Source organism: Talpa occidentalis, unplaced genomic scaffold (genome assembly GCF_014898055.3).
Source record: "Talpa occidentalis isolate TD23 unplaced genomic scaffold, MPIMG_talOcc4v2.1 talOcc4.10, whole genome shotgun sequence".
Taxonomy (NCBI): Eukaryota; Metazoa; Chordata; class Mammalia; order Eulipotyphla; family Talpidae; genus Talpa; species Talpa occidentalis.
In genome coordinates, this window is record NW_023600993.1 from 64,669,849 (window position 1) to 64,681,281 (window position 11,433).

Below are 11,433 nucleotides of genomic sequence, written 5' to 3' on the forward strand. Positions count from 1 at the left end.
ACAATGTATCCATAAGATAATTCACCACGACCAAGTTGGATTCATTCCAGGGGCACAAGGATGGTTTAACATCCGAAAATCAATCAACGTTATCCAACACATCAACAAAAAGAAATATAAAAAACATATGATAATATCAATAGATGCTGAGAAAGCTTTCGACAAAGTGCAACACCCATTCATGATAAAAGCCCTTGAAATTCTTGGGATACAAGGAACATACCTCAACATCATAAAGGCCATCTATGACAAGCCAACAGCCAGTATCATTCTCAATGGTGAAAAGCTGAAAGCAATTCCATTAAGATCTGGAACAAGACAAGGATGTCCACTCTCACCACTGCTTTTCAATATAATACTGGAAGTCCTAGCCAGAGCAATAAGACAAGAGAAAGACATCCAAGGAATCCAAATAGGAAAAGAAGAAGTCAAACTATCACTATTTGCAGATGATTGATAATATACATAGAGAACCCCAAAATCTCCACAGAAAAACTAATTCAACTCATCAATCAATTCAGTAAAGTGGCAGGATACAAAATCAACACGCAAAAGTCAGTAGCCTTCCTATACACAAACAATAAATCTGAAGAAGAAGAAATCAAAAAAACCACCCCTTTTATTATCGAAACAAAAAAAATCAAATATTTGGAATAAATCTAACAAAAGAGGTAAAGGACCTATACAAAGAAAACTATAAACACTGTTAAAAGAAATAGAAGAAGACACAAAGAAATGGAAAGACATCCCCTGCTCATGGATTGGAAGAATAAACATTATTAAAATGGCCATCCTACCAAAAGCAATATACAGATTCAATGCTATTCCAATCAAAATCTCAATGGCATTCTTCAAAGAAATAGAACAATTATTGATGAAATTCATATGGAATCACCCAAAAAACCCCGAATAGCCAAAGCTCTACTGAAAAAAAAAGAAGGAAATGGAGGCATCACACTCCCAGACTTCAAACTATACTACAAAGCCATAATCATCAAAACTGCATGGTATTGGAACAAGAACAGACACACAGACCAATGGAATCGAATAGAAAATCCAGAAATAAACCCACAGATTTATGGTCAACTAATCTTTGACAAAGGAGCAAAGACTATGCATTGGAGCAAAGAAAGTTTGTTCAATAAATGGTGCTGGGAAAACTGGGTCGCTACATGCAAAAGAATGAAGCTTGACCACTACCTCACACCATACACAAAAATCAACTCAAAATGGATTAAAGAACTAGACATAAGACCTGAAACCATAAAATACATAGAAGGAAACATAGGCGAAACACTACGGGATTTGCACATCAAAGACATCTTTACAGACACATCACCCAAAGCAGTGATAGTGAAGAGAAAGATAAACAGCTGGGACTACATCAAATTAAAGAGCTTCTGCAGCAAAGAGACAATAACAAAAACAAAGAGAAACCCCACTAACTGGGAGAACATTTTTGCACCCAACACTAATGATAAAGGACTGATCACAAAAATCTGCAAAGAGCTGATGAGACTCAGCAACAACAAAGAAAATAATCCAGTCAAAAAATGGGCAGAAGAGCTAAAAAGAAACTTCTCTGAAGGGGAAATGCAAATGGCCAACAGACATATGAAAAAATGTTCAACATCACTTGTAATCAGGGAAATGCAAATCAAAACTACCATGAGATACCATCTCACACCAGTGAGAATGGCACATATTAAAAAAACTAGCAACAAAAATGTTGGCGAGGATGTGGAGAAAAAGGAACTCTTGTGCACTGTTGGTGGGAGTGCAAACTGGTCCAACCACTATGGAGAGCTGTGTGGAGATTTCTGGACCTACTAAACATAGAGCTTCCATATGATCCAGCAATTCCACTCCTAGGTATTTACCCAAAGGACACAGAAACATCAATTCCAAAGAGCACCTGCACTCCTATGTTTATAGCAGCACTGTTTACAATAGCTAAGCTTTGGAACAACCCAAATGCCCAAAAATAGATGACTGGATCAAGAAGATGTGGTACATATATACCATGGAATATTACTCAGCATTCAAAAAAGATAAACACATGCAATTTGCAGCAACATGGATGGCACTGGAAGGGATCATGCTCAGCGAAATAAGCCAAAAAGAAAAAGAAAAATACCGGATGGTCTCACTCATAGCAGGAATCTAGAAAACTTAAATAAGGGACCAGGAAAATGAATATAAGAAAGTGAAAATCAAAATCAACAAAAACTATGAACCAGAGACACTTTTTGGGGGGGTGGGGGGGGCGGGAGGGGAAGGATTGGGGTCAGAATGGGGCGTTTGCAATTGTATGGGGGAATATAAAAATAAAATTAAAAAAAAAAAAAAAAATTAAAAAAAAAATAAAATAAAATAAAATAAGCAAGAACATTTGGAATGTGCAAACAACTGAGTAGTGATTAATGAAATAAAAACATATAGTATAAACACCAACAATTGAGCTCCATGCTACCAATGTAGTCACAAAATAATTAATAGAAAGAATTAGGAGTTTGTGAGCAGACACATGTATACAAGAAAATGTAATATCTGACAATGACAACATCTCCAGCTAGAGGAAAATTAAATACTCTCCAATAAATGGCTGTCGAGAAAAACTTCCACGACTTTGAAAATTAATTCACTCTATTTTTTAAACCCCAAATTCCATATCAACTAAAGAATATCCAAAAATAAAACCAAAACTTAGTCCAAATGTAGGTGAATATTTTTAAACTTAGGAGGGAAAGATGATTCTAATGCATAACAACAAAACCCCAGATTTATAAAGATAGAGTAATTATATGGTTACCTAATTTTTTTTAGTTTTAAAGAAAAAAATAATTAAAAAGTCAAAATTCATATAGGCAGAAAAAATTTTAAGACTTATCAAAGATGAATAGTTCATGAAGAAGGCAAATGAAGCCATAAAAAGTGTGAAGCATCCCACTAAAATTATGGCAATGTATAGAAATGGACAATTCATGGAAATATTACAAATGACTAATTATGCTTAAGAAAAACCTATGTTTATGTTCAGCCTCACTAAAACTCAAGAAATATTCCATTAAAATGAAATAATAATCACTTTGCCATATATTTTTGGTGGGAATATAAATTGTCATAAACGTTTTGGGAAGACAATCAAAATCTTATGTGTCTTTATCATTTGATATGCTAATTTCACTTGGAGAAATAAATTCTACAAAAATACTATTATGAACAGGATGTTGACCCTGAAATTCTTAAGTTGAAGTCATAACCCCCATTGTGATGGCCTTTGGTGATGGAGACTTTGGAGGTAATAAGGTGTAGATGAGTCTAAAGGGTGGGTCCCCCATGGAAGGATTAGTGTCCTTATAAAAAGAGAAAGGAGCGAAAGCTTGCTCACTCTGCCACGTGAGAACATAGCAAGGAAGCAGCTGTGTGCAAGGTAGAAAGAGGGCCCTCTCCAGAACCTGAGCATGTTGGCACCCTGGACAGACTCCAGGTCTTGAGACCAGAAGAAATAAACTCTATTTAAGCAGCCCCCACAACACACACACACACACACACACACACACACACACACGACCCCATATGTAGGATATTTTGTTTTGGCAGTTAGAGATAGACAACCATCGAAACAATTATAACAAGACAAATGAAGGAATGTTCACTAAAACATTACTTATAACAGAGAAAAATGGAAAATGTTAATGTCTACTAAAATAGGAAATTATAAACAAATCATGGAATGGCATAATATGGAATTGTGTGCAGTTTTAAAAGAAGCATGATGAATCAATGTGCAATAGCTAGAGATATATCCCGATGCTAATGTTGCAAATGAAATAAAGTTGCTGAGCAATATTTTTGTTAAAAAAAAGAGTTTATGAATCTCTGTATAAAGTGTGTGTTTGAGTGAGAGTATGAGTGCATCATGTCTGTGTAAATGTGGAGTGTGTGTCCAAGCACACACACAAACTCAATCTGGCAACCATCTGGTAATATTTATATCAATCCATTAATAATTGAGCTTTCTGATGAATTGAGAATAAAACATTCAATAATAAAGTGGCCAGCAGGGAATTTTGCTTTTTATTAACTACACATCTATGTTGTTTGGATTTTTATTGCACATACATTACTTTGGCAAGTGCCTTGTGACAAAATTTAAGGTCAGTTCATAGCTTTTCCCTCTACTCGTAGCAAATCATTTTTTCTTCTTCCTAATCTCTCTCTCCCAAATAAAAACCTTGTGATAGTATCTTCTGGGAAAGCCATCAAGGAAGGAGAATGCAGTTCCTTCCTTGTGGCAGGAGTGTGTGTGTGAGATGTGGACATTGTGTGTTAAGTGTACAAGTACCTGGGATGACCAAGAATCAACGTACAGCACAGGTTGGCAGAACCTTCTAGAACAGGAATATCTTTATGTGCTCAGCTGCCATAACAAATTGCCACCAACTTGGAACTGAGCCAACAGGCATTTTCTAGAGGCTGAAAAATGTAAGATCAGTGTGCCAGGAAGTAAATTCTTGGTAAGATCCTCTTTCTGGCTTCTAACAGCTGCGGCATTCCCAAGCGTCCTCACACAACAGCTACAGGAGAAGGAGCCAGGTCTCTAGGTCTCTTCTTCCATCATCCCACCCCAGCCCCATGAGATCCAAATGACAGAAGACTTTAGTGAGACCTGTAATCTACAGTGTGAGATCCAAGTGACAGAGGACGTTAATGTGGGTATGTGTCCTCTACAGTGTACTTAATATCCAAGTAGGGCCTATATCAAGTATTACTTCATTCAATGATAAAGTATAGCTTTATCAGAACTTACTTAAAAACTAAAGTATTAGACTGTTATCGTTTTTACACTGATGTCTTTTTTTTTTATTAAATAATAAATTTTATTTTTATATTCCCCCATACAACTGCACATGCCCCATTCTGACCCCAATCCCTCCCCTCCCGGCCCCCACCCCCCAAAAAGTGTCTCTGGTTCATAGTTTTTTGTTGATTTTGATTTTCATTTTCTTATAGTTATTCTTTTTCCTGATCCCTTATTTAAGTTTTCTAGATTCCTGCTATGAGTGAGACCATCCGGTATTTTTCTTTTTCTTTTTGGCTTATTTCGCTGAGCATGATCCCTTCCAGCGCCATCCATGTTGCTGCAAATTGCATGTCTTTATCTTTTTTGAATGCTGAGTAATATTCCATGGTATATATGTACCACATCTTCTTGATCCAGTCATCTATTTTTGGGCATTTGGGCTGTTTCCAAAGCTTAGCTATTGTAAATAGTGCTGCTATAAACATAGGGGTGCAGGTGTTCTTTGGAATGGATGTTTCTGTGTCCTTTGGGTAAATACCTAGGAGTGGAATTGCTGGATCATATGGAAGCTCTATGTTTAGTAGGTCCAGAAATCTCCACACAGCTCTCCATAGTGGTTGGACCAGTTTGCATTCCCACCAACAGTGCAGAAGAGTTCCTTTTTCTCCACACCCTCGCCAACATTTGTTGTTGCTAGTTTTTTTAATATGTGCCATTCTCACTGGTGTAAGATGGTATCTCATGGTAGTTTTGATTTGCATTTCCCTGATGACAAGTGATGTTGAACATTTTTTCATATGTCTGTTGGCCATTTGCATTTACACTGATGTCTTATGTGGCTTATTCCTGCTGTAAGTGAAATCATGCAATATTTTTCTTTTTTTCTTCTGGCTTATTTCACTGAGCATAATTCCTTCTAGCTCCATACACGTTGCTGCGAATGACCTGGTTTTATCTTTTTTTGATTGCTGAATAATATTCATTGTGTATACATACCACATCTTCTTGACCCAGACAAAGAAAAAACAGACAATTATAAATTAGAGATGTATGCAGGAGAGAAGGTGCAGAGAGGGATCAGAGGGAGGGAGGGAGGAGCACAGGGGACTGAGGTGATGGTGCACAGGTGCATTGGTGAAGGAAACTCTATGGAGACTACACCTGAGGGGGTGGGGGAAGCAAATATTGTTTGAAAATGAACAGTGATGTAAAAAACTTTTTAAAAAATAATTAATAAAAAAAGAAAAAAAAAACTAAAGTATTAGAAATGGTCATGGATTTTTTTTCTTTTTTTTTAAAGATTTATTTATTTATTTATACAAGAACCAGGGTACAGGCCAGATGCGCGGGAGGGTGAGAGGTCTCACCAGAGACAGAGCGGGGAACAGAACAGGCAGACTGATGAAATACTGCTGAGGGGAGCAGCGGGTGAGACAGGAGAGATCTGCTTCACCATGTGGGACCCTCGCCAGCTGGCTGGGATCAAACCCACACTGCAGAGGCTGCAGACAGCTTCACAGTGAGGCACTCAACCACCTGCACCACCAGGGGAGGCCTGATTTTTTTTTTTTCTTTTGGTGGAGAATGTAATTACTCTTTTCATTATTCTGTAGCTTGTTCTCATCTTCAGCTATATTTTGGAGACCTCTCTCTATCATAACATAGAAATCTTGGTATTTTTATATCTAAATATTGTGCAGCACTCCATATTATGACCATGGCTCCTTTTCATTTCCTTTTTTGTTTTGTTTTCTAACTATACAGAGATATGTCTTTTTTTTTTCAAGTTTATAGTTTTTATTGAGGTACTGTCGATTTACAATACTGTATATAATTTAGGGGTATACAGCCACACCTCTCCAGATGTATTTTCCCATTCCACACCCACCAAAAAAGCACCCATAGTCCTCCACCACAGTCCATTGGGCCCCCTTCCGGCTGTGCTTCCCACCTTTATCCTTCCTTTCTGGTAGCTTCAGCCTGCAGACTTCTAGGGTTCTGCAGACTTCTTGGGTTTGTTTTGACTTAGTTTTGGCCATAGTCTTTTCTAAAGCTGCTGTCTCCTGGCTGCTAGACCTTTGCAGGTTTGTTTCTAGCCCTTCACTATTATGAGCAATGTTACAAAAGGACATTATTTTACACGCCCTCTTGTATCCTCTGAAGTCTCCCCCAGGGGTACTGCACTAGGGAATTGCTTTATCAAATGCTGGGATAAGCAATTGCCAGAAGAATACAAGAGAACCATTTCTGCATATCCTTGTTAGTTCTTAGTATTATCAAATTTTATTGTTGTATCAATTCACTAGAGTTGAACAGTTGGTATGTTTTTGTTTTTGCCCTTGATTTTGGTGTTTGCACTTTCCTACTGAAGATGAGCATCTTTTCAAATGTTATGACTACATATATCTCTATTTGATAATTTATATAAAACATATAATAAATATAAATAAATATAAATATAAAATTAATTACTTTTAATTTACTATCCAAATTCTTTTGTACATTTTTCTTCGGGGATATCTATCTTCTTTGTATTGACTTAGAGGAGTTTATTATGTATCCTGGATTCTCACTTACATTTTCTTTTGGCATATATTACATATCATAAATATTTTTATTGCCAAACATAATTTTAACATTTTATATCAAAGTTTTGGTACTTGCTTTGTGTTTTGTTTTAGAAGACCTTCACTTCCCTGAGAGCCATAGCTATTATCTCATGTTTTCGTGGGCCACCAGTATATTTTGGTTTCAGCTTAATGAGTTTCAACAGAATATCTGCCCTGTACAATGCCAAACCACATGTCCTCCCAGTGAGACCATCTTTTATGTGGGTGTGCTCCTCATGGCACGTCCAGGCCAGAGTCCCCATACCACTAGCTCCACTTTCCTCACCACCATCAGTTCACACCCTCCCTCACAACCTCCTCATGTCCCAACATCCCAGCTCTTGATGAAAAAAAGTCAGGGGCACAGTCTGAATGACCCCTTCTTCCAGTTTCCGGATCCTAACTGCATAGCCCCAGTGAAGCAACGCCTCTCCTGCCACCCACAGTGCCTGAAAGCTAAGCACTCCCCTGGGACTTACCAATAGGAGGTTCATGTGATTTCTGGATAATATTACAAATACTCCTCTAGTGTTTCCTGGTAGAGTAATCTCTCTCCACATAAATTAGCAGGAGTGGGTGGTAGTGAGGGGGCCTGAAAATCTTGGCAACTTCTGTCAGAGCCTGGAGCATCTCACCAAGAGCTCTCAGAACCCACTGCCTGATAATCAACTCATGGCCCTGCATCTCTTCTTCCCAGGGCCAAAAAATACTCCCTCACATCCCCAAGTGCATGTGAATGTCAGTAAGAGTCCCTGCTTCCCTAGAGCTGGGCAGGCTTCCTACTTCTGTGTTTTTCCCCCCGTGTCCCTGTGTTTCTCCCCCTGTCTCACTCTCTATTCATCACTTGTTCTGCCATATTCTCGGGGGCTCCACTTTAAGAAATACCATGACTTCAGTTCCAGTCAACAAAAAAGGGAAACAATCCTTTAGGAATGGATCTGGCTGCAAATAACAGAAAACAATCTGAATTCTAAGATTTACAAGCCTTAAGCAAAAAGAAATTTAATACCTCACTTAACCGTAAGCCCAGGTATAACCCACACAGAGTTAATGCAGTTGTTCATGGGCCTTCAGTTCTGGCTCCTTCTCTCCACACAGCCATCCTTTTGTGATGGGGATTTCATCTTCATGCTGGTTTGGAGGATGGCTGCCATATCCAGAGACAAGTCAGAATCTCAAGCAAGAAGGAGGAAGGGTAGCCAGATAAAGAGAAATGCCAAGTAGACAAGTGCCTGTGAATCAGAGAGTTCTTTGAATCAGAAAATCTAGCTGACTGGGAGAATAATGAGAGTGCCAGTGCCTGTAGGCAGTCCTGCCTCATCCATTTGAGATCCCCAAGATAAAGAAGTCTCTGCCACCTACCTAAAAATAAGGATTGCACTAGGAGAAAATAAGAGGAAACACTGTTGGATAGCCAAAGGACACGAGAAGGAGAAATCTGGGGGGAAACAGGACTATTTTAAGGGGATTAGATGCACCAGGTCATGGTCAGTAATCCATCACAGCTCCCTCCAAATGACAGGGAGTGCCCTGAGGGACTTGCATGTGTTTCTACAGTGGTGGGGATGCTACGGAGCCTGCAGTTATACTGCCTACTTTGCCCAGTGTAGAGCAGAACCTTAGAAAACTAACAAAGACATGAAGAGTCTGACCTGTAGGAAACAGACTGGAAGATAGAATATCATGCCTGAGCCCAGCTAAGAAGATCCAAGTGAAGGTCCAAGAAATAGTCTCAGGAGGAAATTGGAAGGCAGTCGTGATGTTAAACAAAATGGTTGATTGTAGGACTTGGGCAGATACCCCAATATTAGAGAGAAAAGTGGGATTTGTGTATGTTGTAGGACCCAGAATTGCCCCATGAATACTGAGAATAAGGTTGAGAGCAGTAAGACTAATTCTAGCCTCTATTACTGGAGGGTCCGACTGTCTACCCGCCCAGACCATTGCTGGGAATTACCAGGGCCTGTTAAAACTGACCCGAATTGTGGCAACAACAGCCAAGGAGGCAGCCCTGGCAAACAGATGTCGACACAATCCTCCTCACAGTTCCTGTTCACCTGCACTGTACTCACCTGCCTCCTTTGTATCTAGCACATAAGCCAGACCTTCCACGTCTCTGACCCAGGTGCTTTGTTTGTAACCCCAGAGGAAGAGTGGCGAGGATATCCCTCCCTTCTGTTCCTCCCCAAGTTCCCTTCTCAGTCATGTGGCTTGGGTTTTGATTCTTCTTAATGAGGTTTGCCCAGGTACCCTCTGGTTTGCTTTGGCATCATTGCATCCATTCAAGATTGGAGCTACCTTGCCCACACCTCACTTGGATAATCTAAGCTGTGAAAAGACACTTAAGTTCCATAAAATGTTCATGCCTCAAGCCCTGTGCACGGGATCTGGAACCCTTTTATTTCTCCCACCCTCTTCCTCCCAACTGGAATTCTAGCTGTTGCTTAGAAGTGCTGCCCCCTTGCAATCAGTAAGCTTCCAAGACTCCAAATGCATTTATGTTCTTGCTACAGACTTTTATGACTTTGTTGTCTTTTGCAAATTACAGATTAGTCTTTGTTTTCTACCTCTTAGTCTCCCCAACTTAACTCTATCTAATAAGATATGACATGAATAATTGGAACGACCATTTGCTCCAGAACGAGAAACAGCAAATGTGGCGTGTGGTCTCATTTATTTTGATGCTTTCTTTCCTAAACAACATACAATGAAGACCTCTCTGTGTTATGACAGAAATCTTGAATTTTTTTCTATCTAAATATTGTGTAGCACTCCACGTTATGACCATGTCTTCTTTTCTTTTTTTCTTTTTACTTTGTGTTCATTTTATTTTGCTTTGTTTTGGTTTCTAACTATATAGAGAATTTCGGTATACCTAGTTTTTTCAATTGTATCATTTTTATTAAGATATTATCAATTTATAACATTGTATATAATTAGGAGTATCCTCTTGCTAATAAATTATTTTAAATTATTAGAATAAAATGTCTTATTTAATAAAAACAGCAGGATCATTACAAATTCAGAAGCTGGCTTAATATCTTTACCCTTCCCTTACTTTTTGACCCACCACCCAAATAAGAATTGCCAGCAATTTCCATGTGTCTCCTGTGACATACATTGCAGTCCTGGACTGTATATTCAATCATCTCTGACTCTTTGAAAAAGTCATTTTATCACAAGTGAACGCATTTTTAAATAATGTTATTTCATTCTGCTTGACCTTTATCACTCAAAAAGTGGATTCCTGTTTAGGTGGTCTCTGGAGTTGAGTTCATTTTCTCCTCTACATTATGTTGGCAAGGTTACACATGATTTGTCAAATTAATTTCTTTTCAGTGCTTAGTTTCTTTTACATTCAGGGTAGAGATGATGAGAATCACAGGCCCTTTTCCTCTTGCTTTTCACCTTTTTTCTGTCCTCCAGGGTGAATTTTGTAATGGTTCATTCTGTGCAGTGGAGTCAGAGTGTTGATCTTGCCAGGTAGGTGAGGGTTTGTACACACATACCCATAGGATAAGAGGGACAACTGTGATGGGTCATAAATATGTTGTTGGTCTTCTGGTGTAGACTAGCTTTGCAAAAGCAGAAAGGCTGTGTTATTTATCAAGAAGGCACATGGGTGAGCGCCAAGTTGACAAGGTCACAGCCTATTAAAGAGCTAGTGACCATGATTTACCCCCAACACGAACAGACTTCAGGCTGAGTCACATTTCTCATGTAATTTCAGTCTCAAATCACTTTCCACAAGATCTTAAATAAGAATGCAAGAGCCTGCAGCACGGCAGCTTCCAGGTCTGGTCTGGTCTCCAGGTTGCTAGTCATCCACTGAACTCTAGAGGGGTCTTCCTCTCAGCCTCCATCTGCTTGTCTCTAAAATAAGGACACTGGGTCAGGTGCTTGTGGAATTCCCTGTCCTCTGGGTTCACAATTCTGGCATCCTTAACTTTGAACCATTACTTGCAAATCCAGGGTGAGAGTGTTGCATTTCCTGTGTTATGTGCTTGTTCATCAAAG